Source organism: Tamandua tetradactyla, chromosome 5, assembly GCF_023851605.1.
Source record: "Tamandua tetradactyla isolate mTamTet1 chromosome 5, mTamTet1.pri, whole genome shotgun sequence".
NCBI classification, from domain to species: domain Eukaryota; kingdom Metazoa; phylum Chordata; class Mammalia; order Pilosa; family Myrmecophagidae; genus Tamandua; species Tamandua tetradactyla.
This window is the reverse complement of record NC_135331.1, coordinates 182,023,034-182,048,204: the sequence shown is the minus strand read 5'-3', so window position 1 is coordinate 182,048,204 and position 25,171 is coordinate 182,023,034.

The window sequence follows — 25,171 nt, the reverse complement described above, 5'->3', positions numbered from 1 at the left end:
ACAAAACCCCTAATAGTGAAAGCATTTTTAGCAGAGGTGGGGATAGGAGCTAATTCTTTACTTGAATGCTGCAAGGCAACATTAGACAGCATTACAGTAATTTTGATGTAAATTGAATTTTAAGGATATTAAGTGCCCAGGAAAATAGTAGGAAAGACCATCTGTTTAGGTTACTTTGTTTTCTTTTATTTGATAGTGAAATTGCTAGTGCGTATAACATTGGAAAATTAAGAGAAACTATAGTGCTTGGATTCATAAAGTTTGTATTGAACAGTATTTAATGGAAAGCAACATTTATTATCAGGAATAATTCATCTTTCTAAAATGTTGGACATTTGAAATTTATTAGGATAGAAATTTAAAATTCTGTACTTTAATACAAGGAAAACCTCTAGAGCAGTACTTTTATGTATTGTTGGCAGAGAAGCAAAGTGTTGTGGTCGTTTTGGAAACAATCTTGCAACATCTATTAAAATTAAAAATACAAATATCCTTAGACTCAGGAATCTCTCTCCTAGGAGTTGATCACACAACTCATATGAAAGACACTGATGCAAAGATATTTACGGCAGCATTGTATGTAATGATGAGAAATGGGAAATAGGAAGGACTAGGAGGCCTGACTAAATCATGGTGTGTCACTGCAATGTGCCATCAAAGTGAACCAGCTGGAGGTCTATCAGCTAACCTATAGGATCTCCATAAAATATTCTTGAATACAAAAAGCCAGATTCACAAAAGCGCATGTATGAGCTCAGTGTTTTTTTTTGTTAAACAAAGCCTATATGTGTATATGTGTGCCTTAACTTGTATGTGTGTATATGTGTATCAGTACATTGTATGGGACCACAAAAAAAATGGGGGAGAAAAACTAGATTGCTAACATGAACATGGTAGAGGGTGCAGGGGGTTCTGATATGAATAGAAGGGAAAGCAAAAAAGGGGTAGGGGGAGGAAAGTCTCCAAGTGTGGAATAAAAATGGTCAAGAAATTCACAAAATTCACATGGTCTATGCATAATTTTTTTGACTCAAGTTTTTAATCAGAATTTCTTGTAACTTGTTAGCCTGTAAAAGTTCCTATTTTGAGTACTGATGCTCAGGCCACTGAGAACTATGGGGAGTTTAGCTTTGTTTAACAATTGTAGCCTTTGGAAGATGTTGAAAAATATTAGATAAGTGAGGCAAGAAGAGAGTGGTTTGAGGTCAAAATTATATGGTATGACTAAAAAGAAAGGGGGCCAATTTATGTGAATCAGCCAGTCTAATAATGTTATATTCATGATATTATACATGATTGCTATTGAAGAATTAAACATAAATATGTTGCTAAAATAGTTCTAGGAGTTAACAAAATTGTGTAGTCCCTGTGTTACTCAAAAGAAAGACTTCTAAACACCTTGAGTTGACACTGGTGATAATGACAGTTCAGTTTGCCTTAGAGGACCATTCATTTCTGGAATTCTTGGTCATTTCAGTAGGTCACTGGCGTCTTCTATGCGTAAGTTATCAGAGGCAATTTGGAAGACAATGCAGGAGAAAGACAAACTTGATCATGTGTCCACATATTAAGAATAAGGCTCTTGGGTGGGCCACGGTGGCTCAGCAGGCAAGAATGCTTGCCTGCCATGCCAGAGGACCGGGTTCGATTCCCGGTACCTGCCCATGTAAAAATTTAAAAAATTGAAAAAAAGAATAAGGCTCTTGGCCAAGACTAGGGTAGAGTGCAGCAAACTCACAAGGACCTGTGGCCTCTCAGGACACAAGAAAATTGTTACTGAATAAAACCTGACTTGGGAGGCCTGGATGTGTCTCACAGCTGCTAAGACTGGTTCTGAGGAATATGACATAATCTCCTAGAAGAATATAGCTACTTAGGGTGGAATAAAAGGGCTTTATTGCTCAGAAGTTCAATTATCTAAGGTTGAATGAAATCAGGGTTACACAGAGAGAATTCTCTCTGTCGGCGGGAGGAGCTGTGCCTCCCAGGGGATGTACTGAGTAATCAGTAGCAACCGGAGAGGAATCGTAATTGATATTGCCATAATGGTTAAGGCTGGGGAGTAGAAGTTTTAGGGGCAAGAGTAAATTGATAATGGAGTTTGAGATAATGTGAATCCTTGGAAAAGATTTCTGCTAGAGATTTTCCCCTTCTGATTTTTCTAGTTCTCATGTGAGGAGTTGGTAGAGTTGAAATATTTCTAACTGTGGATCTGGAGTACCTCCAAGATTGCAAATCAGGCACTAATTTCCTCATAGCTGGTGTATAAAAGAAATTATCCTTCTATATTCATTTATTTGCCCATTCAACAAATATTTATTAACTTTGTCCACTGGCAGGTCTTATTTTGGGTGTGTGTGAAATAAGCAGGTAGATTGCAACTATGCATTTACCCATGAGAAGACTTTTACTCTGGGGTGCATTCTTTCCACCACCCCATCCCGTTCCTGTGCATGCTATTCCTAGCCTTCATAAAATATCAGTCTTAATTTCTGTCTTGGCTCCAAACTGACTCCATACCATGACTGTACCAGGGATAGGTTTGCCTTGGCTCCATCTTCCTCTGAGTCTTTAAGATTTACCTCCAATCCTGGTTTATTTGTCAAAACACCCCCCTTCTTTAAATTTGCATAAATTCATCGTGAACTTTGGTCTTACAAAATCGACCAAACTCCAATCCTCAAATCTGTTATGAATTAAATTTTTTGTACCCATTTACTATTTTAATGGAATTTTAGGAAAGAGAGTAGATACATGTGACAGGAAGCAGAACAGATGAGAAGGGAGTGGGGTCAAGTGCTGAGCAGGGCAGGGGTGGAGGTGAGGAGATTCCATGAGGGGCTACAGCAGTGGTCCAAGACAAAATATTTTGCTTCTATGTTTTTTCTTTGAAAACAGATTTTTCTTTGAAAAAGTTGAACAGTAAAATCTCAAAGAAAATTGGAATTGGAAGGAATAAAACAGTGAAAAAAAGGTTAGAAAGAGTGATTTAATAATCTACCCAAACCCTAACGGTGAATTTTTAATCTTTGTATTTTTATCATTAATTTATCATGGATTTTAAAAATGAAATCCTAGTCCTCCTCGGTTGAAAATGTTACTGCTTATGCTAGTAAAAGTGCATATTTTTAAGATCAGCGTTTATATAATTATCTCAAACTTGTTTTGACACGGCTTTCTTTGGCATTTACCTAAGTTTCTGCAATTTCACTAGACAGATTCATTATGGTACAATTAATGGAAACAAATCCTTGGCCCCCCGCCCCCCAAGAAAGAGTCACAAATCAGTACAATTTAAAAGTAAAGCAAAATGTAAGCTAAAAACTTCAAATCTTCTACTTGAAAAAATGGACTCTCAGGGCCCAGCTGTAAACATACTCCAAAAGCTTCATATTCAATTAGAACTGAGCCCTACCTGTAACTGTGCCTTGTAAAAGCAAGCACCTATGTCTTTTGGCTATTTAGTCCAATTTCATTATACTCGCAATAGGTGTTTGAGGAAAGAATGGCAAAGCCCAAACTAATGAGTTTTCACGGAGTTGTAAATCTACACAATGGCCAAAAGCTATTACTATGTTTTTTTTCTGTGGCAGCACAGACCACTTTTCCTTTGGGCAGTCACTGCTTGAAATAATTACTGACATTAATGATGCAAGATCTTGAATTTAATAGATCTAAGTTTATGTTGTCATCCATCATTGTTCAAACATCTTCTATCTTCTCTGCTATTACTACAAGTTTTCTTAAATGTTTTAGGATGTTTTTACTGCCCAAGCAATGTGTTTTGACTATGAGAAAACCCTAAGCAAAAATTCTCTCTGTGTTTTATGTATATTATTGTAGTTCTATTGGTAGAAAATTATTGTTATTTTTACCCAAACTTGAGAACAATAGATGCTACTAAGCTTCACACAACACATCATCTTAGTCTCTCAGGTATCACATGATCTATAACAATAAATCATTACTGTTTAATAAAGGTCTTGATTCAATAAAGATTTCTTTAACCTTAAAAGATAGACCTTTACATGACTGTTCCGGATTTGATTGTGACATTTTTCTGTTTCTCAAATATGAGTAAAGTGGATTTTTCCAAACTCTTAGAATGGAAGTGTGGGCAGGAGACTCTCCTAGCCTCATGGTTCTCAGGCTTTCTCTTCTGTAGTTACCTCAAAGTGTTTAAAAATATGACACTTTCTGGGATATCTCATTTGCTCTCAGTTCCCAATTTTATCTCTGCTGTCTCTTAAGTACTTGGGCTCCTGTCTTGCTCAATTTAGATTCTATTCTGAGCAGATTCTCCTCTGTAGAGGACAGTGTCCTGGTTAGTTTCAAAGTTTGCATCACCCATGGGGCCAAGCACCACCTGATGGCTCTACACCTCTCCCTGCTGTGCCCCACCCATCGGGGCACTTTTCCATGGATTTGTCTCCTCTTCTTGAATCAGCCTGAGCTTCTAATGTTGAGTAGAGACCCTGCCTTAGAGGTGAGGACCTTTTGGCAATTCAATTTCTGGGATTCTCAAAAGTGATTTTGCCTTTTCTCTCTTTTGCATTGGGCACTTTGTTGATGCAACATGTCTTATTATTGTTGGTGTTTGGCCCCATGTATTACATTTTTAATCCATGGGGATAATATGTCATTTGATTTTGTTGTAGTTTTTGGCTGTTTTTTTTTATTTTTTTTATTTTTTTTATACTTTACTACCTCATTCTGCTTTTGTGGTGAGCTTGGGGACTTTATCCAACTAGGCTGTCATAGCAGCTGCAGTCTTTCTCCAATGCCCCTTTCTATTTCTTCTTGAGTCTGCTTTGTTCAATTACATTTCTCTATGAATTTTTCCATTTCATTTTGTAGAGAAATATAAAATACCTGCAAGAAAGTGTACAAAACGCAGTGTACAGCTTGGTGAATTTCCACAAAGTGTATCGCCACGCAACCATGACCCAATCCTAGAAATAAAATTAGTATTTTCTAATTTACATTTTGACTGTCGTGTGGCTCTTGGGTCAATCAGAAGTGTATTTGATTTTCAAATATTTGAGGGTGTTGCAGATATCTTCTCTTACTGATTTTTAGTTTAATTCCACTATGACCAGAGAACATCCTTGGTAGAATATTAAACATTTTAAATTTAACTCTTTCATTACAGCCCAGGATATGGGCTAACCTGGAGACTGTTTCATATAAATTTTAAGAGATTCCATCATTCCTAGGTTCCTTGTGTGATTTCTTTGGTATATTTGTCCAACCTCACACCAATGTCACATTGGCCCAATTCTTAGGCCTTTATGAACTTGATAAAGACAGCAATCACTTTATCCCTCTTGTTCTCCTTGTTTTTCAACAGTTTCTTGGATATTTTTAGTTCTTTGCATTAATTTATATATAATTTCTTTTAGAATAAGTTTATTGATTCCTGCCCCACCCCCCAAATAAAAATCTGACAGGATTGTGTTTGACATTGCACTGAATTGATAGATAAATTTGGGAAGTATTGAAATCTTTATTATATCAAATCTTCCCATACCTGTATTTCTTTAGGTTTTATTTTGTAAATATCCCAATAGAGTTTTTAGTTTTCTGGATTGTAGTCATACAATTTTGATGTATTTATTCCTAGATATTTAATATTTGGGTGCTACCCTAAGTATTTTTCAAATATTAATTTTCTGTTTGCTGCTGGTATGTTGAAATACAAACAATGTATGCATATTAATCTTCTCTCTGTCAATCTTTTCTAATATGGCAATGTTTATTTCTATATTTGTGCATTTTTGATCTTTCGTTTTTATTTTAATTTGTCCCACTCTCTGTTTCTTCTATTTAAAATTAATATTTATATTTATATATCTTTTAACAAGATAAGAAGTTTAACATTTTCTGAATGCCTTCAGTTCTTCCTTATCCTCTTCTAAATGCTCATGATTATAATAGGACTTTCATTCTGGGTTATTAATATATATAGCTTTTAATTTTATTTGTGGGGAATTGTATACTTTTTATAACAATAAATTTACCAAGGAGTCTTAAACATTTACTTCTCACATATCTTGTGTTACCTCCAGGATATATTTATTTAGTACTTTCTCCAAAAGTGTTTCCAATTTTATTAGCTGGATCTTGGCAATCTATTTCTATACCCTATGCATTTTAACTTCTTTTTCTTTCATTTTGAACAGCTCACTATGAACAGCTTTTCCCCACAGATTGTAAACGAGTCCTGGGGAGCGAGTAGAGGACTCCCGGCAGGTTCTGTCTGAGCAACCCCACGGTGACTTCTCTGCCGTGCAATGAACTGCTGTGGCCGCTCCAGCAAGGTCTGGCTCTTCCTTGAGGCTCTATCTCAGCTGCTCTTTATACCTGCCCTGCCTATGTCATTTAGAATTATCTTTGCTTCTTACTAACCCATCCTTTGTTACTCTAATCCGCTGTTACAATGAACAGTTCTGTACCTTTCTCAGTTCTCATCATGTGGTTTAGACCCTGAAAAATACTATCACTATGTTGAAAAAATCCATGACAGGGTGGAAGAAATTAATATGAAATGCAAGTGTATCAGAATGGTACAAGGGGAGGATTTTAGTAGGTAATGTTAGTCCTCCACCTAGATCCCCTAGTGTCTCCCTGCCTTGTGGGTTTTCTTTTTCCACAGCCAGTGCCTGCAGCTCTTTTTCAAAGTACTCCTAGTGCATACTGGAGCCCATTTGCAATAGGGTGTTAGAAGGGCCTGCAAATTTTCTCTCCCCTCTTTCTTCCCTATAACCCATATGAGGGTATAAAAGTCTCTCTTTCTTCTTCCCCATAACCCATATGATGGTATAAAAGTGCCTGCTCCATTTTCTTGGCTCAAGAAAATTCTGAGGTGTAGCACATCCTAGAGTTCCCTTAAAGAAGAATTTAAAGTTATAACCTGCAGTACTTTGCTGGCTACACATTTTTTCTGCTTGCCCTACTTTCTTAACCAGTTTTCTCTGGGACTCACTTGCATAAGAATCCTCATCACAGGTTCTGCTTCTGCGAAAGCTAAGACACTTAGTTTTACTACTTGTATTTCAGATAGTATATGCTTTTCACTTTGTCTTTTCTTCTTCTGAGCTCATTGTCATTAGTGTGGCCTTGGCCTGTGAACTCACGTACACCTGGAGTTAGTGGTTTCTGTGTAGGTTGAAGTGTATTGGAGAAGAACTCAGGCCAGACCCTAGTCTGCTTCATCCTAGTGAGATCAAGGACAAGGAGGTGAGAGGCCATGGGACAGAAGACATCAGGTGTGGCAGGTTGAATTGTGTCCCCCATAAAGATATGTTCTTAACTCTCATCTGTGTCCCTGTAAGTGTGAACCCTTTGTAAATAGTCCCTTTTGAAGATACTGGTTTTAGTTAAGGTGTCGTCCAACTGAATAAAGGTGGATATTAATCCTTATTACTGGAAACCTTGTAAAAAGAAGCCTGAGAAAGCCACAGGAGGAAACCAAGGACATTGCCATGCGATGGGAGGCAGAGCTGAAAGCCAAGGAGGGCCTAAGGAGTGCTGCAAGCCAGCCCAAGAACACTGCTGACCTCAGAAGTAAAGCATAACCTTGCTGACATTTTGATTTTGGACTTCTAGCTTCCAGAAACCATGAAACAATAAATGCTTGTTATTTAAGCCGTTAATGTCCCCATCAAGCAACTCCTCAGGTGAAGTCTTTTCTTTTAAAACTGGCAGAAGAAACAGTAGTGGGAAGAGGTACGCTGTCTATAATCTAAGACCCCCAGGAATTTGTAACTGCGGAGGTGAAAGAGTGATCACCTAAATTGTCCATTCAAACTGTAATTTTAATCATAAACTCTACCCAAGTAGAATTTTTGCACAGTTTTGTATTGTGATCATGAATGTCTTCACTAACATATGGTCATTCTCTTTAATTTCTGTGCTGAGGATGGAGAAATGGTTCCAACCAAACAATAGCAAGAAGAGACAAGAGTAAAGCTTAAAAGATGTTTTTCTAATATATTTCTTCATTGCTGCCATCTACAAAACTCTGGCTGTTCTGTAGTTCAAGTCGCTTTCCATCTCCCCAGGGTTTTTTTTCATATGATTTTCCCTCTATTTCCTGGATACCTTGCTTTCCTCTATGGTTTCTCTACTGATGATTTTGGGGAAAGGATCCAGCATCTAGTGTTTCTTTATTATTTTTTTTTATACTGTGCCACAGGCAGCTTTGAGCTTCTAGTGAGGGATGTGGGGTCTTGGAAAGTTTGTACTTCCATGTGGGGGTAGGTTGTAATGTCTGCTCTTCTGCAAAATCACCTGCAGAGGTAAGTTCTTATAAACTTTGTATATGTCTGCTGGCAGCATTCAATGAACTGTTATTGCCATCGTGGCAACTTCTTAGTATTTAACAAAGACGCTAAAGAAAAGGAAAATGGATGAAACTCAAAGTTATATTGGTTATTTCTACTGGGTTGGTTTTTACCTGTTCTACATGGTTTGGTTAGAATTAAACAAAAAAAAAGTAAAAGTCTTTTATAGTAGATAATATATAAAAAGTAGACTGTTCTCAAAAAGTCTGAAAATAATCATTCATGATTTGTTGATCTGATAGTTGATTAGAAAAGGTTGTTAAAAAGGAAAGAGTGGGAGGAAGAATATGAGCTTTAGAATCAGGCTCACTATTTAAATTCAGGCTCTTTTAGCTCTGTGACAATATTAGAGACACAACTTCTGTAACAAACCCAAAATTGAAATTGAAAAGCACAAGATACTTTTATCACTCACGTATTTGCGCAAGTGGGAACTCCTAGTCAGTCAATAGATGGCTGCACTTCCTTGTTTGGTTAATGATGCTATTTTGTTTCTATTTCTTATTTTCCTTATTGCCGTTAATTGAATTCAGAGAGTTTTTAAACAGAAACACTCTATTAAACTTTAACTTGAACGTCTCCAAAACCTCATGTTTTACCAGAGTGAACTTAAAAGAATCTAGGACAATTTCTTACTTTTCCATCTGTCGTTAATTTTGTTGCTGTTTTAGAGCTGTCATGTCACTGTAGATGGAGCTTCATAACTTGAACTGGCACTGTTGAATTTTACTTGAACCCTGTAATCCTGAAAGACATTATTGGTTAAGATGCCCCCCACCCTTTATGTTACTGAGCAAAATGTTCTAAACTACTTAGTTTGACTAAAGTTTAAACAGGATTCTTCTTGCTTCTAGGGCCCTAACCTTCTCACCTTGGCCCATAAGAATCCAACTGGAACATGTTCTACCTGGTCTGGAAGGTAAACTCGGGAGATAGCATCATGTAACTGACATACCCCATTGCTTGACCTCCAGTCAAGCCTGGAGAGACCAGATAGCCTTCTGGTCTCTCACACTAGCATTTAATCTCTATCTTCTCTATCACATGTGGTTTTGAGTAAAAGTCCTATTTCAAATTGTAGGATGCACATTTTTCTTTGACAGGGCAAAGGTAATGGTCCTAAACAAACACCATGAATCAAAGCATTTTATTGGATTTATGTTTGTCACACATTCCATAATTGAAGGACAACATGATAGGAACTTCATAAGTAAAAACAGCATTGCTGGAGAAAGGAAAATAGATCCTATATTAAATGCCTCTAAACCTCTGGGCCAGCTGCTCCTAACATTTTGGGACAGTATGCTTCCTTTTTCTCCCATAAAAACTCACATTTCCAGTAGAAAAGGAGTGGGAAGGTTGGAGACGGGAGGAGGCAGTGAGATATCCCGGGATGTTGGAGGACAGCTTTCTCTGCCTTAATTGCATTTCAGTAGAATAAAAAATCACAACGAAAAGGCTGGGAAAGTCGCCTGGAAACCCTGGACAGAGGCAGTTTTCCCACCAGAGCCGTAGGGCAGTTCTCAGAGGGCTGCAGTCGTGAACACCCAGATCCAGGGGGCCACGGCCCCTGGGCACCACTCAGCCATCCTCAGGGCAGAGGGACTGGCTTGGAGGGAAATGCATTCAAGGACCATTGGTAAAGCTATTACTCTCTCACTTAGACAATAGTTGCTGCTGGTGGTGATAATTCACACACCCTCAAATCTCTGGACAGTAAGGGTAGAAGAGGGCTGTCCATGGCTGGATTCCTTCTTATCTCAAGAATTTTATTTTTGCAGCTGTCCCATGTTGGTGAATCCACTGGAAAGAACTGTTATACAGCAGTTCTTTTGCATCACAATGCTTTTTACTTTGTTTGATTATTTATTTATTTGTATGCTGTATTACCAGGTCACATTTCACTCTTTTTCCATGTGAGTATCCTGTTATTGCAGCACCATTTGTTGACCTTTTTTTGTTGTTACTTATTTGCTTTTGTTGGTTTCTTTTGTTTGTTTGTTTTGGAAAGTGCATGGGCCGGAAATTGAACCCGGGTCTCCCTTATGGCATTGAGAATTCTGCCACTGAACTACCCCTGCACCCCTTATTTTTGTAGTTCTATTTCAGCAAGTTGTATGCGTGATTAGGTTTCCAATAAACCGAAGTTCTGTGTTTGAGAATTAACCATACGTAAATGTTACTGGGGCTTCAATGAAGCTATTGATTCTGACATAGTGGGTTTTGATTGAAATAACTGCTTTTAAAAAAACTAGATTTTAATTGTGATGCAAAAGTCATAGTAACAAACATTTGATTATGTACAGATTTTAACTCCAGTAGATAAGTTCAATAAAGGCCATGGCCTGGAAGCTCCATGTTCAGCCCTAACCAATTCTCACCAAGTTGTTGAACAGCAGGTAGAATCAATGATTCTTATAAGGAAAACAGTTGCTTTCTGGAATTTTCTCCAGCTTTTGGAATAGTTTCTAACATGAGTCTGAGTGGCATTCTCTGAGTTCAGATCTAGTTCTGAACCAGTCACATCAGGGTCAAGGCCGGCTGTCCTAATGACCCTCTCAACTGAGTGCTCATGTCCTCTCGTTGGCAAGGTTAGCCCTGGTTGTGCTCATAGTCCACATTCTAGAAAAGAGCAAATGCTGAGGAAACTGAGATTGGCTATACTTTACAGAGATAGGTGGCAGATGTGCAATCAAAAAGTCAGATGGCCTATGAGCAACTCCTTCTTAGAAATCATTTTTCTTTTCCTGTTCTATTCAGAAGAAGCCTTTCATGCCCTATACCTAGTTTATGGTAAGGATTGTATAAATGTAAATAACTCTATAGTTATTGAGAAGTAACGTGTGCTATCAACAGTTTCAAGAAAAATGGTAGCAGTCCCAAACCAACTGGTCAACCCTGTGATATTTCATGAACATGTGGGGCTATTTTTTTTACAGATTCGTTATATATTTATTTCATGAACATGTGGCTCAAGCTTTTATAGGAAATAGATACCAAAAAATACAATGAACTTTTATTGCGCATATTTACTCTAGGTATGCCATGAATATTTAAACAAACTCAAAATTTAATTGGAGCAACAAGAAAAATCTAATGCTATTTTGCACCGAGAACAATGAGTTGTATAGGCCATTTGATTTCCTATTCAGAATGAATACAGATTTCTTTCATCCAGTGATCCACCCACTAATAATAACAGTAGCAATAAAAGGTTAATCAATTCCTACTGAGAATGGAAATTATGTGTGAGAAAAGAGTGTGATAGTGAATAGCAGTCCTTTCATAGAACAAATAACAAGATCAGTTCTTTACAGTTCTTTTGTCCAGTATCACTTGAATTTTTCATAGCTTTTTACCTCAGCAACTCTGGGGTATTTTTTAGAAAGTTAAAGTATTTATTATTTTGACGTACTCAGTGTCTAAACATATTGTAGTTTTTATAAATATTAAATAAATACATAAAAGAATGTCTAGCTATGCCATGTTCTATAATAGACTTTAAAAAGGTTTATCAAAAGGAAAGTCCTTAAATATTTAGGCTTAATATAATGTGTTCACACAGAGAATTATTAATTACTGCTACCACTACCAATAAATAAACTTCCATTTTGAATTCTTAATAATATCACTGGAAGGTAACAAAGTAAATGTGAGGTTCTTAATTGAATCTTATTTTGAACAAAAAAGCTCTGAAAGTGATTCTTATAATAATTATGGGAATTTGATTATGGACTGGGTGTTAATATTAGAAATTTCCTGTTAATTGCTTTAGTTGTGAAATCATTTTGTGGGTATGTAAAAATTATGTTTATACTTTAGAAATGCATACTGAAACATTTTAGGGGTGAAATGTCATGGTTAGATAATTTACTTTTAATTTATTTAGCAAAAATATGCCTGAATTAAATGGCAAAATGTTAACAATTGTTAAATCTAAGTTATGGATATATTTTCTTCATGTTTGAAATCTTTTCATGCCAAAATTATAAAGAAAAGAAAAAATGGAAGGAAGGAAAATCATAAGCATTGTATAGTAGAAAGTGCAGGGCAAGTGATATAAAATCAGGACCCCAAGATAGGTGTCTTAGCTTCAATTAGCTATTCAATTATAGGAAGGCTAAGCAATTGCTCTGAATTTTGTAGTTTCCTCACCTTAAAAATGGGAATAATCCACAAATAAGAGCTATAACATATCTACCACATATGGTTATAGTTAAAAAGACTGACAACACCAGTGTTGTCAAGCATATAGAGCAAACGGAACTCTCATACTTTGCTGATAAGAGTATAGAATGGTATAACCACTCTGGAAAATTGTTGAGCAGTTCTACTAAATATATGTGTAACTTATGGCCAAGCAATTCCACTCCTAGCTATAAAAAAAGATAAACAAGTGCCTATATTGTAAAAAACATATGGACAAAACATTCATAGCAGTTTTATTCTTAATAATACCAAAAAAAACCTGGGAAAAACAAAGTGCCCACCAACAGGAGGATGGATAAATACATGTTGGTATATTTATACAATAGAATGCTGCGCAGCAGTGAAAAACAACCAACTCTGGTACATGTAACATCATGGATGAAATTCATAGATACTATATTGGCAGAAAGTAGGCAGTAACAAAAGCATATATATTGTATAATTCTATTTTTAGGAAGTTCAAGAACAGACGCAATACTAATCAATGATGATAGATGATGACTTATGGAAAGTGTATGATATGCTGGAGATATTTTTATCTTGATCTTGGTGGTGGTTATTCTAGCCCTTATACAGTTAAAAGATCTTGTGATGCATTTAAGATAAGAGTCCTTTATGACTTAACTGTATGTATGCTATCCTTCAATGAAATAGAATGAGTACAATAAAATATTAATATCTAAATTCCAGGGATGAGGGGCAAATAAGATAGTATGAAATTGTTCACTAAGTTGTAAAACAGCATACAAATAATTTCATATCTTATTATTTTATGAGTTAAGTTCTAAAGTTATTGCTAAAAGCAAGAGTCTTTTTCAAATGTGACCAGCATTGACTCTATCTGTAGTTCGAACCACCTGTTCCCTAAGTCCAATCTATTTTGTGAACTAAGCCTTGCCAAAACTTATTCTTAATTTACCATTTTTGCTGCTCCATTGGCAGTGGAAACTTGCCTATTCAATTAATTCCACTAGACCCCATAATTTTTGAAGTGAAAGAATCCGAATGGATTATTATACATCAAAAACAAAACCCATTTACCAAATACAAATTTTGTTAGTTTGCAAAGAGCTACATGCATTTGTATCCATTTTGTGCCTACTATGCTTCTAAGAGTTAAAAGATACTTGAAATTGAATATATTTTTTATATTACTTAAAATCTTAAATTTCAGATCATTTAAAAATAAACAGGATAATTAGTTAAAAATACTTTTAAAACTGAAAATTGCCATACAAATGATATTTTTTACTCTATTAAATCTTCCATGGATATGTGTAAATTGCAGATATTATTTAACAAGATAATTATTTAAAGTTCTTGCTGTATATTGTGAATTCTTCTATTTGAACTTCCATTTTCCCAATCGTAATCATTCACCGAATAAAATATTCTTTTATGTCTTTGATATTCTCAAACAGACATGTTAGCTTGTTTCTTAGGTTTGATGCTGGGCTTTTAACTAGGAGATTTTCATGCTCAGACTTTCAGATGTTATCACTGAGAATACGTAAATACAAGTACTCAGCTCTCGTGATTCCCTTCTTTCAAAATGTTAGGTGCAAATTGGTCTTCCAAGAAGTGTGCACACAATATGCTGAGCAGGATGCAATGGAAACTGGATTATTCATTTGAGCAAAATATTTGAAAATAGGGAATCGCTCTGAAACCTCTGGAGACCTTTTTATAATTCAGATTCAGAGAACCCTCATTGTGATAGGTAATATATCTTTTTAAACACCTAGTTTTCCAGCTTTCATCTCCCAAGGTTTCATTTCATAAAAGAAATGTTAGTTGACATTATAAACAGATGCCGAAATACACTCATCCAACTCATGAAAAATTCAGCATAACTTTTAAGCAAACGTAGCAAAATCATTTATTAGGGAAAAATGCATAGCCTGATAGATGGCCATGATTATCAGGTAAATTATTCATTTCTCTTCACAAAGCAATCATCCTGTGAAGACTTGCTGATAATTCACAGGTTGTCAGGCAACAGAAGGTGATGAGTGAGGATGTGTGTGGTATGATGGAGCAGCATGCCATGTAAACTGCAGAAAGAGTGCCCCAAAGCTGAAGGCAGTAAGAAGTCCACTTGAATGCAGGTAAACATGAGGTCCAGGGCCACAAACCTGCAAAGGAACCACTATCAACTTAGCCTAAACCCACAAAGTATCGGTAGAGCCCAGAAAACGTTTCCTTCTGGAAGCTAAATTCTAGCCACGATAGAAACATAAGCAAAAATTCATGAAAATTCTATTTTCAAAAATTCTCTAGAGCAAAAATAATGATAAACCAGAAGCCAGCACTGAATATGTTGCATGTTAAAGTATTTGTCAGAGGCTAAACTTCGAAACAATCAGTACTTCAGTTATGAGATACCAAACATTGTTTTGTACCCTGTAATCATTAGGAAATCCTACATGTTATGCATGAATTAGATGCTGTGACATATAACATGCTAAGCAATGATATGAATTTCAGTGTGCACTTTGTGGAAATTTAAAAATTACTTTATAATTTTATCTAGAACAATCTTGCAAGAACTTTTGTCCTTTTGAGGTAATAGCATACTTCTTATTCTTATTCAGACCAATCAGTAAATATGTATTTCCCATTGTCCAGTTACATTTGAGGTTGGCTTTTGAGGATGAGTTGTAGTCAGGATGGTTCTATCCTTCCATGTCTGCAAACAGTTATAGAGGATATAATGAGATAGATGTCACCTATTTTAAATGAAAACATAGGGTTTTTACCTGCTGGCTAGAAAATAATGTCTTCACAGCTCATCATCCATGATCCAATCTTATTTCCTCTCAGGGCTTATCTGCCCACAGAGTGGTTATGGGACTTGCACCTAAGTCATAGCAATATACTAGTTTATTCTGTAATGCAGGGCTTAACTCTTACCACATGTTTGGAATTAAGTCATATTTAGAAATGAGTACGTATCCTTCATATGTAGTTCACTTTTCAATAAGTTCCACTGGAGCAGAGATCCAATAAGAGATCCAGTGGGAAATATGCATCTGTCTCAAAAGTAAATTTGAACAGCTAGTCCCATCTCCATGTAAAGTAACTGCCTTTTGGGGAAGCCTGAGTATAACTGCTCAGGTTACACGTAAAATCAAATAACAAAGCACTACAAAGTAATGTTCAGCCTAAAGGAAGCTGAAGTTTCAGTTCAATTCTTCCCCATCAAATCCTAAAACATAATCAAACTGGCAAGTCCAAATCTGCCCTGGGGTTGTGGAATCAAAGGAGCAGAAGCCAGGAGCATTAAGATTTGGCCTGGTTATCTTACCGCCTTGATATTAGATTACTGTAAAAAGGCCAGGTGAAAATTGGGTCTAGAGAGAGTTCACTGAAGAATCCAGCTCTTATAAATGAGGGCTTACAATCACAAAGATAAAGAAAAATGTTGTGCTGAGAGATCTTGGACTTGAATTTTGATTTCTGCCTATCTTTTACTTCTAGCCTTCCACTCCCTTCTAAATTCTTTTTTTTTTTCTAATATTTTTACTGTGAAATAAAGATGCAGAAAAGCACATAAAATAAACGTTAAGCTCAATTAAATATTATAAGGCAAACACCCCCAAACACCCTTGTAACCCAAGATAGTAGGTTGCAGGCCCCCAGCAGTCAGTGATATCCCCTGTCTCTCCAGTAAAAGTAACCTGGCTTTTATAATAATCACTTCCTTGTTTTCCTTTATAGTTTCATCACCTAAGTATATATCCCTAGAAACTCTAGTACAGCCTGGCCCACTTTTTTCTTTCATTAGAGAAATTGTGGAGCTACAGAGCAATCATTCATAAAATATAGGATTCCCATATACTGCCCTATTATTAAACCCTTACATTGGTGTAGTACATTCATTACAATTGATGAAAGCACATTTTTATAATTTTGCTATTAATCATAGTCCATGGTTTAACGTAGGGTTCATTGTTTGTGTTGTGAAATTCTACGGATTTTTTTTTTTACATTTTTATTCTAGTACCATGTATACAACCTAAAATTTCCCTTTTAACCTTTTGAATGTATAAGTCCCCAATTAATGGCTTTCCTTTTCTTACTGCTTATTTTGCATGTAGTTGGCCTTTAAAAAGTTTCAAACTTCAAAAAAATTCTTGAGTGAGGTATACTTATTTATATGCTCTTTGCATTTTAAGGTTTCCTAAATTAGATGTGGATTAACATTTAAGAACTGCATAGCGAGTTCAGGGAAGCCTGTGGAGAAACACCAAAACCAGCAGAAAAAGAGCTGTGAAAGGTTGGAAGAAGAAGCAGGGACTAGTGGGAGGCCAAGCACCCCAGAAAGATCTCAAATAATTTAATCAGAACTGAATTTTGAGAGAATAACGAGAAGGAAAAAAGCCTGGAGAACAGGCAAAAATCAAACTAGCATTTTGAATGTACTAAAAATGGTTAACTCAGTGTTTCATAGAGCTGTGCTGCACTCTGGCAGGTCTCAGCCTGTTACTTCAGACGTTGATCAGTTCCACTCTTTCTTTCTGGTAGGTTCCTTTCTCTGGTTTCTCCTAGGGGTTCTACTGGATGGTATTAGGTTCTGTATCATTGAAAGATTTCCACATTTTATTCCTCTTTCCTCCTTCGTTTCCTTCCATTAGCACTTACTATGGCTCAGACACATGTGATGATCCAGGTATTGAGGATAGTAAATGAACATACTTCCTGGATTGAAGTGTCTCATAAACTAATGTTTGGATTAAACAAGGGATGCACTGTTTTAGATTGCTAATGCTGCTGGAATGCAATATACCAGAAATGGGTTGGTTGTTTCTTTTTTTTTTTTACATGTGCAGGCACCAGGAACTGAACCTGGGTCTCCAGCATGGCAGGCAAGAATTCTGCTGCTTAGCCACCGTGGCCCGCCCTGGGTTGTTTTTTTTATAAAGGGGATTTATTAAGTCACAAATACAATGCTGAGGTCATAAAAATGTCCAAACTAAGGCATCCAGAGAAAAATACCTTGACTCAAGAAAGGCCAATGGCATCTGGAACACCTCTGTAAGCTGGGAAGGCATGTGGCAAGTTGTCTGCTGGTCCTTTGGCTTCTGTCATCAAACAGCTTCTCTGGGGGCATTTTCTTTCTCATCTCTGTCTGTGTTGGCTTTGGGCTTTTTTCAAAATGGTTCCCACCTAAAGGACTCCAGTAAGCAGATTAAGGCCCACTTTGAATGGTTGGAAACACATCTCCATGGAAACCACCTAATCAAAGGGTCACATCCACATTTGGGTGGGTCATATCTTCATGGAAACAACATAATTAAAAAGACCCCACCCAAACATTAGGTCTGCTCCCACAAGACTGGATTAGGATTAAGAAGATGGTTTCTCTGGGGCACATACAATTTTGGACCAGAACATGCACATATTTCAGTGTTTCTCTATGTTTACTAAAGTTTTGGTGCCCAATCTAATTGAGCCTGTCTGCCAGTTTAAAAGGATATGTACCCTAGAAAAACCACATTTTAATCTTGATCCATCTTGTGGAGGCAGTCATTTCTTTTAATCCTTATTCAGTACTGTAGGTTGGAAACTTGCTTAGATTATCTCCACAGAGATGTGGCACTCCCACTTGTAGGTATTAACCTTTGATTAGCAAGAGATGTGACTCCACCCATTTCAGGTGGGTCTTGATTAATTTATTGGACTCTTTTAAAACAGGAAACATTTTGGAGAGAGCCACAAGAACCATGAGAACCCATACAGCCAGAGACCTTTGGAGATGAAGAAGGAAAATACCCCCAGAGGAGCTTCATGAACCAAGAAGCCTAGAGAGAAAGCTAGCAGCTGTAGTCATGTTTGCCATGTGCCTTTCCAGTTGAGAGAGAAACCCTTAACTTCATTGGTCTTTCTTGATTGAAGGTAATCTCTTGTTGGTGCCTTAATATGGATATTTCTATAGACTTGTTTTAACTGGGACATTTTCATGGCCTTAGAACTATAAACTTGCAAGTTAATAAATTCCTCCTTTTAAAAGCTGTTTGTTTCTGGTATATCACATTCCAACAGCTAGCAAACCAGAACAACCTGGAAAAAGTGTGAAGTCATCCAAACAAGTCCTCATGAACTCTCTCTTTCTCCCACTTTGAACCCATCTAATCTTCTAGGTCCACTTACTCCAACCAAATGTCCTCCCCACTGCTGTCTAGAATTGGTAGCTACTTTGATCCTTGCAACCTCATGTTCTCTGAGAAAAATATATAATATTAAATAATTTCTAGTTCAAAAACTTTCTGCTTTCCCTTTTTCTTACCTTCCAGGTCATAGAGTTTGATGAATAATTAAAAGAGCCTTTTGATTTAAAATAATGTGTGTTTTATATCCCCTGATAAACAGTAAACTCCCAGTTATCAATTGCTGTATAACAAATCACAACAAAACCTAGTGACTTAAAATGAGGATCACAATTTTATTATCTTGCATGGTTTTTATGGGTCTGAAATTTGGGAAGAGCTTGTCTGAGTGGTCTGGTTCAGTCTTTCATGTGATTCAATCAGGTAGTGGATGGAGCTGGAGCAGCTGGGAGATGATTTGGTCTCTCTCTCTTCTCTTTCTACACACATACACACATACACACACACACACACACACACACACACACACACACGACCTCTTCATGTGGTTTTTCTGTGTGAACTAGTTTGGGCTCTGCCCACCATGGTAGCATGAGGGATGTCACACTGCATACATGGCAACTGGCTTCCTTCAGAGCAAGTGTGCCAAGAAAGAAAGGCAGAACATGTCAGTGTTATGGCCTTGCTGTGGAATCACATTGCATTACTTCTGCCATATTCAGATGGCCAATGAGAAGGGAAGAGAGGAAGGAGAAAATAGCTCCTTTTCACTGAATATAACTTATCAAAAGGCCCTCCCTAAGTTTAAGGGAGCTAGGAAATTTATTCTAGTAGTGTCCCAAGAAATCAGAGGAAATTATATATCTTGTGTGCTCACTTAGGTTCAGATACAGGCCATGATCCAAGCGCATGGAATCTATTGGGGACCACCCACCATCCAGCAGTGAAAGATGAATCTAAAAGTGGTGACAGAACAAGAACGCTGCTGGAGGGTTCCACATTCTCCTGAGGGAGCACCTGCCCCTGGATTGGGAGCAGCCTGAAGATTTCCTACTTTTCATTCTGTAAATTTTTCTCAGGTATGGTGCCTCCATTTTGACTGTCTATTTCAGTTTACATCTTTAAGATGAGAGAAGATTCTTCTGTAAAATCTCCCTTTGCCGGAAAATAAAATCTTAAAAGCAAGACTCCAGGCTTTAGATCAATCACTGGTTCCATCTGGTGAATGTTCTCTTTGATGGCCTCATTTAGAACTTCAAGAGATTTTTCTCAGATTTAAAATTCACATTACAGTCCTTGCCAAAGCATCTTAAATGCAAAACAATCTTAACTTTAAAAATTTAGAAATTGCTGAGGGAGATATACCATTTAGAGTTGAGAACTGAAAACAGATAAAATGGGTCAGAGAAAAAAGAATCTAGCACATTCTTTAAAACTGCTGCATTCTGAAAATAAAAGTAACAGGATCTTCATTGAGGTTTTTAAAGGTCCTTTTCTATATAATACTACATTCATTTTAATGTAGTTTATAGGCCCTACCCCAATTTACATGAAGACATGAAATATAGTATAACATTTTTCCTAACATTTGCTACTACCTTCATCTTTGGAATAAATCCCAAATATACTTGGTTTTATTGCTCTTTAATCAGTATTGATCTCCTTCAAGTCCATTTCTTTCTCTTGGTCTCAAAAAATGGGCATCTTTGTTTCTGCAGTTTATCCTTTATGCCCATTTTTAGTGAATAAAAAAGTCCATTTGTTTTTTTTTACTAAGAATAAATTTTATCATTAAATAAACTTTGCCTATGTTAGAGCTTCTCAATAGCTACCAATTTTAACCCTTATCAATAATGGCACCATCTTCTTACTGAGTTTGATGAATACCTTGGTAACTGATTATTTTATTTATAAAGATAATTTCCATAATTTGGACTCTCACAACACTTTTTTTTTCTTCAAATTTTAATATTCATGACATTTCTGTATTCAGTTTCCCTTGCACATTTCCCTACTTAGATATCTAATTTTCAACATCTTTTCTATAGGAAAAAGAGCCATGCAATATTTCTTTAAATAGAACAGAAAGGAGAAAAAAAAGCAGCAGAAAATGTGCAGAGCCATCATAGTGATAGATTGGCAATATCTCTGTAATTATTTCTATCATAACTCTTACAGTGATAGCACACAGTGACTTAAGTAGAAGATATATGTATTTAAGTTTTCTTGGGAATGTCAAACACAATATGCTAGAGAGGGGTGCAAGGCATATTGCTGCACATTCATAATGCCAACAAATTGGAAACAATCTTATTTAAAAATTATTTTTCAAAACTAATGCTTCATTCCCTCCCTTTGCTATATAAATGTATAGGTAAACAGGCTAACAAAAACATTCCTCAGTTGCGATGGAAATGGAAACATGGGAGATTTAGTAAACATCCTCTTTTAATCAGGTTCTTACAGATAAATTATCTCGTTTGATTCTCAAAGAAAATCATAATTTATGTATGTGTGTATGTATGTATGTATAATGACTCCTACCCTATATTTAAGAAAATAATGACTCAGAAAATTCAAGTAATAAACCAAAGGTTGCATTGCTGTTACAGGTCACACAAATATTTGAACTAGTTTTGTATGACACCAACTCTGGATGATAGGACACTGCTTCTGTGGGGTCTGCAAAAGAAGGAAGCATATGGGAACTATTGACTTGGTTGAGTACATTACTAAGTCATATATGGAAAAAGTATTCAGCCATTTTCAAAGGTGTTTTCCAGAATTTGATAAAGCTGAGAACATTTTATTTAATTGGCCATGACATGTTCGGTAGCTGGGATTTGTGTACACCAGAAAAGCATGTTCCTAGATTTAATCGTTTCCTGTGGGTGTGAACCCATTGTAAATAGACCTTGTGATGAAGTTACTTCAGTTAAGGTGTGGCCCAAATCAATCAGGATGGGTCTTAATCCCATTACTCAAGTATTTACAGAAAAAAACAGAGAGAGAAGCCATGGGGAGTTGCCAGAGCTGGAAGACAATGGGATCAGAAGAGAAAGGAGATGACAATGCCATGGGCGTTGCCACGTGATGGAAAAGCCAAGGACCAAGAATCATTGCTAGTCAGCTCCAGAGAGGCAGTCTTTAGGAAGAAAGCATTCTCTTTGCTGACACCTTGGTTTTGGATTTTCCCTAACTTTAAAACCATAAGCCAATATATTCCCATTGTTTAAGCCAACCCATTCTATGGTATTTGTTTTGACAGCTGGGAAACTAAAACAGCATGGATCATGCACAAAGTATTGTCTTGTACTATGAATTTGAACATAACCGAATATTCTTTTCTTGATTTCATGAGATAATAACAAGTAAAATGATGGGTGAAAAGCATTGAGGACTTTATTGAAGATGAAAATGACAAATTTTATTAGGACCAGTCTTGATTCTTATGTATTTTTCTCCAACAACGTGCAATATCCAGTTGAAAGAGAGAAGAAAACAAATACTTTGGTTCTCCAGATTTGGGTATTAGAGAAATAGTCATGGTGAAAGTTAGGAGTCCAAACAAATTATGGAAATTATCTTTACAAATAAATAATCAGTTACCAAGGTATTCATCAAACTCAGTAAGAAAATGGTGCTATTATGAATAAGGGTTAAAATTTGTGGATGTGGGTAAGAAAAGAGTTGAAACGGAGTTTATTCTAGAGAGGGAAGGAAATGAAACTGGAAGGGAATAATAGACCCAAAATTAAATTATGTTGAGGTTGAAGAGCAGGATCAGTAGTTTCATCAGAGCAGATAATTTCTGATGTTTAAAGTTTCAGGGGTATAGAATTTGAGGGTAATGATGCCCAGGGTTATTGCTCAAGTGGAGTAAATATAAATTCATAGACTTAGACTCATCTTCTGTAGGTAGAGCACAGAACATGCTGAGAATCAAGCTGAAGAACTCATTATAAAGGCAGTAGAACTCCAGAGAATGTCTACTTCTTAACTTTGAAAACTCTACAGTAAGAATATAAGTATTTGGGTTGGAGACATCTGGGTCAACATACTTGAAAATTTAAATCTCCACTTACCCCTGAACCCTCTGGACCTGCAGAGATGACCCTCTCTTTTTTTGTTTAAGACTAGTATTCCTCCTTTTCATAAAGATAATATAGAAAATGCATCAATGTCTGATCCCCTCAGCATTTATCTCCATCTCTTCTCCTGTCAAGTGTCAACATAAACTGGCTAGGGTAAAGTTGGGCCTGCTAAAGAAGAGAAAGGACTATGTCCTGAATGACCAACAGGACCTAGCACCTATGGACCAGCGGGAGTTTGGATAGTATATATGAGACTGGTTTCTGGGGATGACTGATCAAGGAGAGAACAGATCATAAAGATACATGAGATAGTTTATTGATATGGGCACTGTCTTTTGTTATAGGATTTAATACTCTGTCAAAGACCCCAGGAAATGCTACTCTAATGCTGCTAAGTTGACTCTTAGACACTTGGAAAAGGCAATCACCCACACAGTGAAGTAGAAATGCCACAGTTACTAGGCTAGTTTCAAACTCTTATGGTCCTCAGAAAAGTCATGTTCTCTCTATCCTGATCCATTCTTGTGGACCATTTGATTAGATTTTTTCCATGGAGATTGCCCCACTCAATTGTGGGTGAGATCTTTTGATTGGATTGTTTCCATGGAGATGTGACACACCCAATTGTGGGTGTGACATTTTGATTAGATGGAGATGTGACTCCACCCATTCAAGATGGACCTTAACTAATTTACTGGAGTCCTTTAAAAAGGGGGACATTTTGGAAAAGTACAGTTGTTTCAAAGCTGACACAGATGGAGATGTTTAGAGATGCAGAAAGAAAACAACCCCAGGGAAGCTGTTTGAAATCAGAAGCCAGGAGAGAAACCTAGCAGATGTAGCCTTGTGCCTTCCTAGCTCACAGAGAAACCATGGACATTATCAGCTTTTCTTGAGTCAAGATATTTTTCTCTGGATGCCTTAGTTTGGGCTTTTTTATGACCTTAGAACTTTAAACTTTAACTTAATAAATTCCCTTTATAAAAGCCAACCAATTTCTGGTATATTGCATTTCTGGCAGCTTTAGCAAACAAAAGCAGTTGCCATAGCAGACATGACTCAGAGAAGTGAGCTTGACTCAGAGAAGTGAGCTGGAGAGATGTACTGTGTAAGCCAGAGGACACTCCATTTTCCAAAGCAATAAGAAATGTTCTGGTGGAAGGTACTGGCATCACTAGAAGTTGTCTTCTGTAGATCAAGGCTGACGATAGAAGATTGTGTTACATAAATGAGCAAACTGATAGCAACGGGAATGATAGGACTCTGAGATAAAAGTGGCCAGATCATAGCATTAACCATCTGAACTGAAGTAATGAGAGGAAATGTCAGAGGGGTGTGTGTGAGTGTGTGTGTGTATGTGTGTGTGCTGACTCACAGAGAGCTATGGAAATGATTATTAGAACATGGCATACCCAGAAAAGTGATCTAAATGAAGCTTTTACCTATAAATGGTCTAAGGCCTGCTAAAACATCCCTTCCAGAGAATAGGATATATGACATCTCATAATCCCTACTACTCAAAAAGAAACTTGGTCAAGTTGTTTTTTTTTTTGGATTATGGAGGCAGCATATGCCACACATGGGAATACTACTATAACCCATTTATAAGTGGCTAGAAAAGTTGAACTTCTCCTAGGGCTCAGACCAGGTCCAGAATGCAATCGACAAATATTCTGGGTATAGATTTACATTTCCCACCACTGACCCTCAGCCAACTCCACTATTCACTATTTGTGGGCTGACAGTGTGTAATCCACTGATTCAGTACACAGTCCACTGATAGTATTCCACATAACATCAATTAGGATGAACTCACTTGGATCAAAGAAAGTGCCAGTACTGCCTTATTGCCCTGCCTGCATGCTGCTGGCAGATAGAGAAACGGAACAGTGCAGCGTAAAGCTGAAGCTGAGGCAAACTGGATGTGATGTTTTGTGAGAAAGAAGTGTTTTCCTCCAGGATCCTTTAAAGCAATCAGTATTATAGGGACGTAGAGTTCATGAGTCCAGGAAACAAGAGGTTAAAGTAGGAGTGCCCCACTTATCGTTATTCACAGACACCCACTTGGAGAAGTTCTGCTTCCTGACCCCACAGTTTAGGCTCCAGAAGATTAGAGTTCTGTTTCCCATGGGGTGGGTGTACTAACAGGAAACATGGCAAGAGCCCTCTTCAACTTGAAGCCGTGTCTGCCATCTGGTCCCTTCAGGTGCACTGTAGCAAGAGAGGAGCCAACAGAGAAATAAACCATTTTGTTGGCAGGGATAGTTAACCCTGATCACCAGGGGAGGTGAGGCTGCTGTTATATAAGGGGACAAGTACATTTGGCTCCTGAGTTTTCCAATAGGGGTATTTCTTGGTATGCTTTGGCTGGTTTTGATAGTGAGTGTGTAGAAGTGGAGCAGCTATGGCCCAA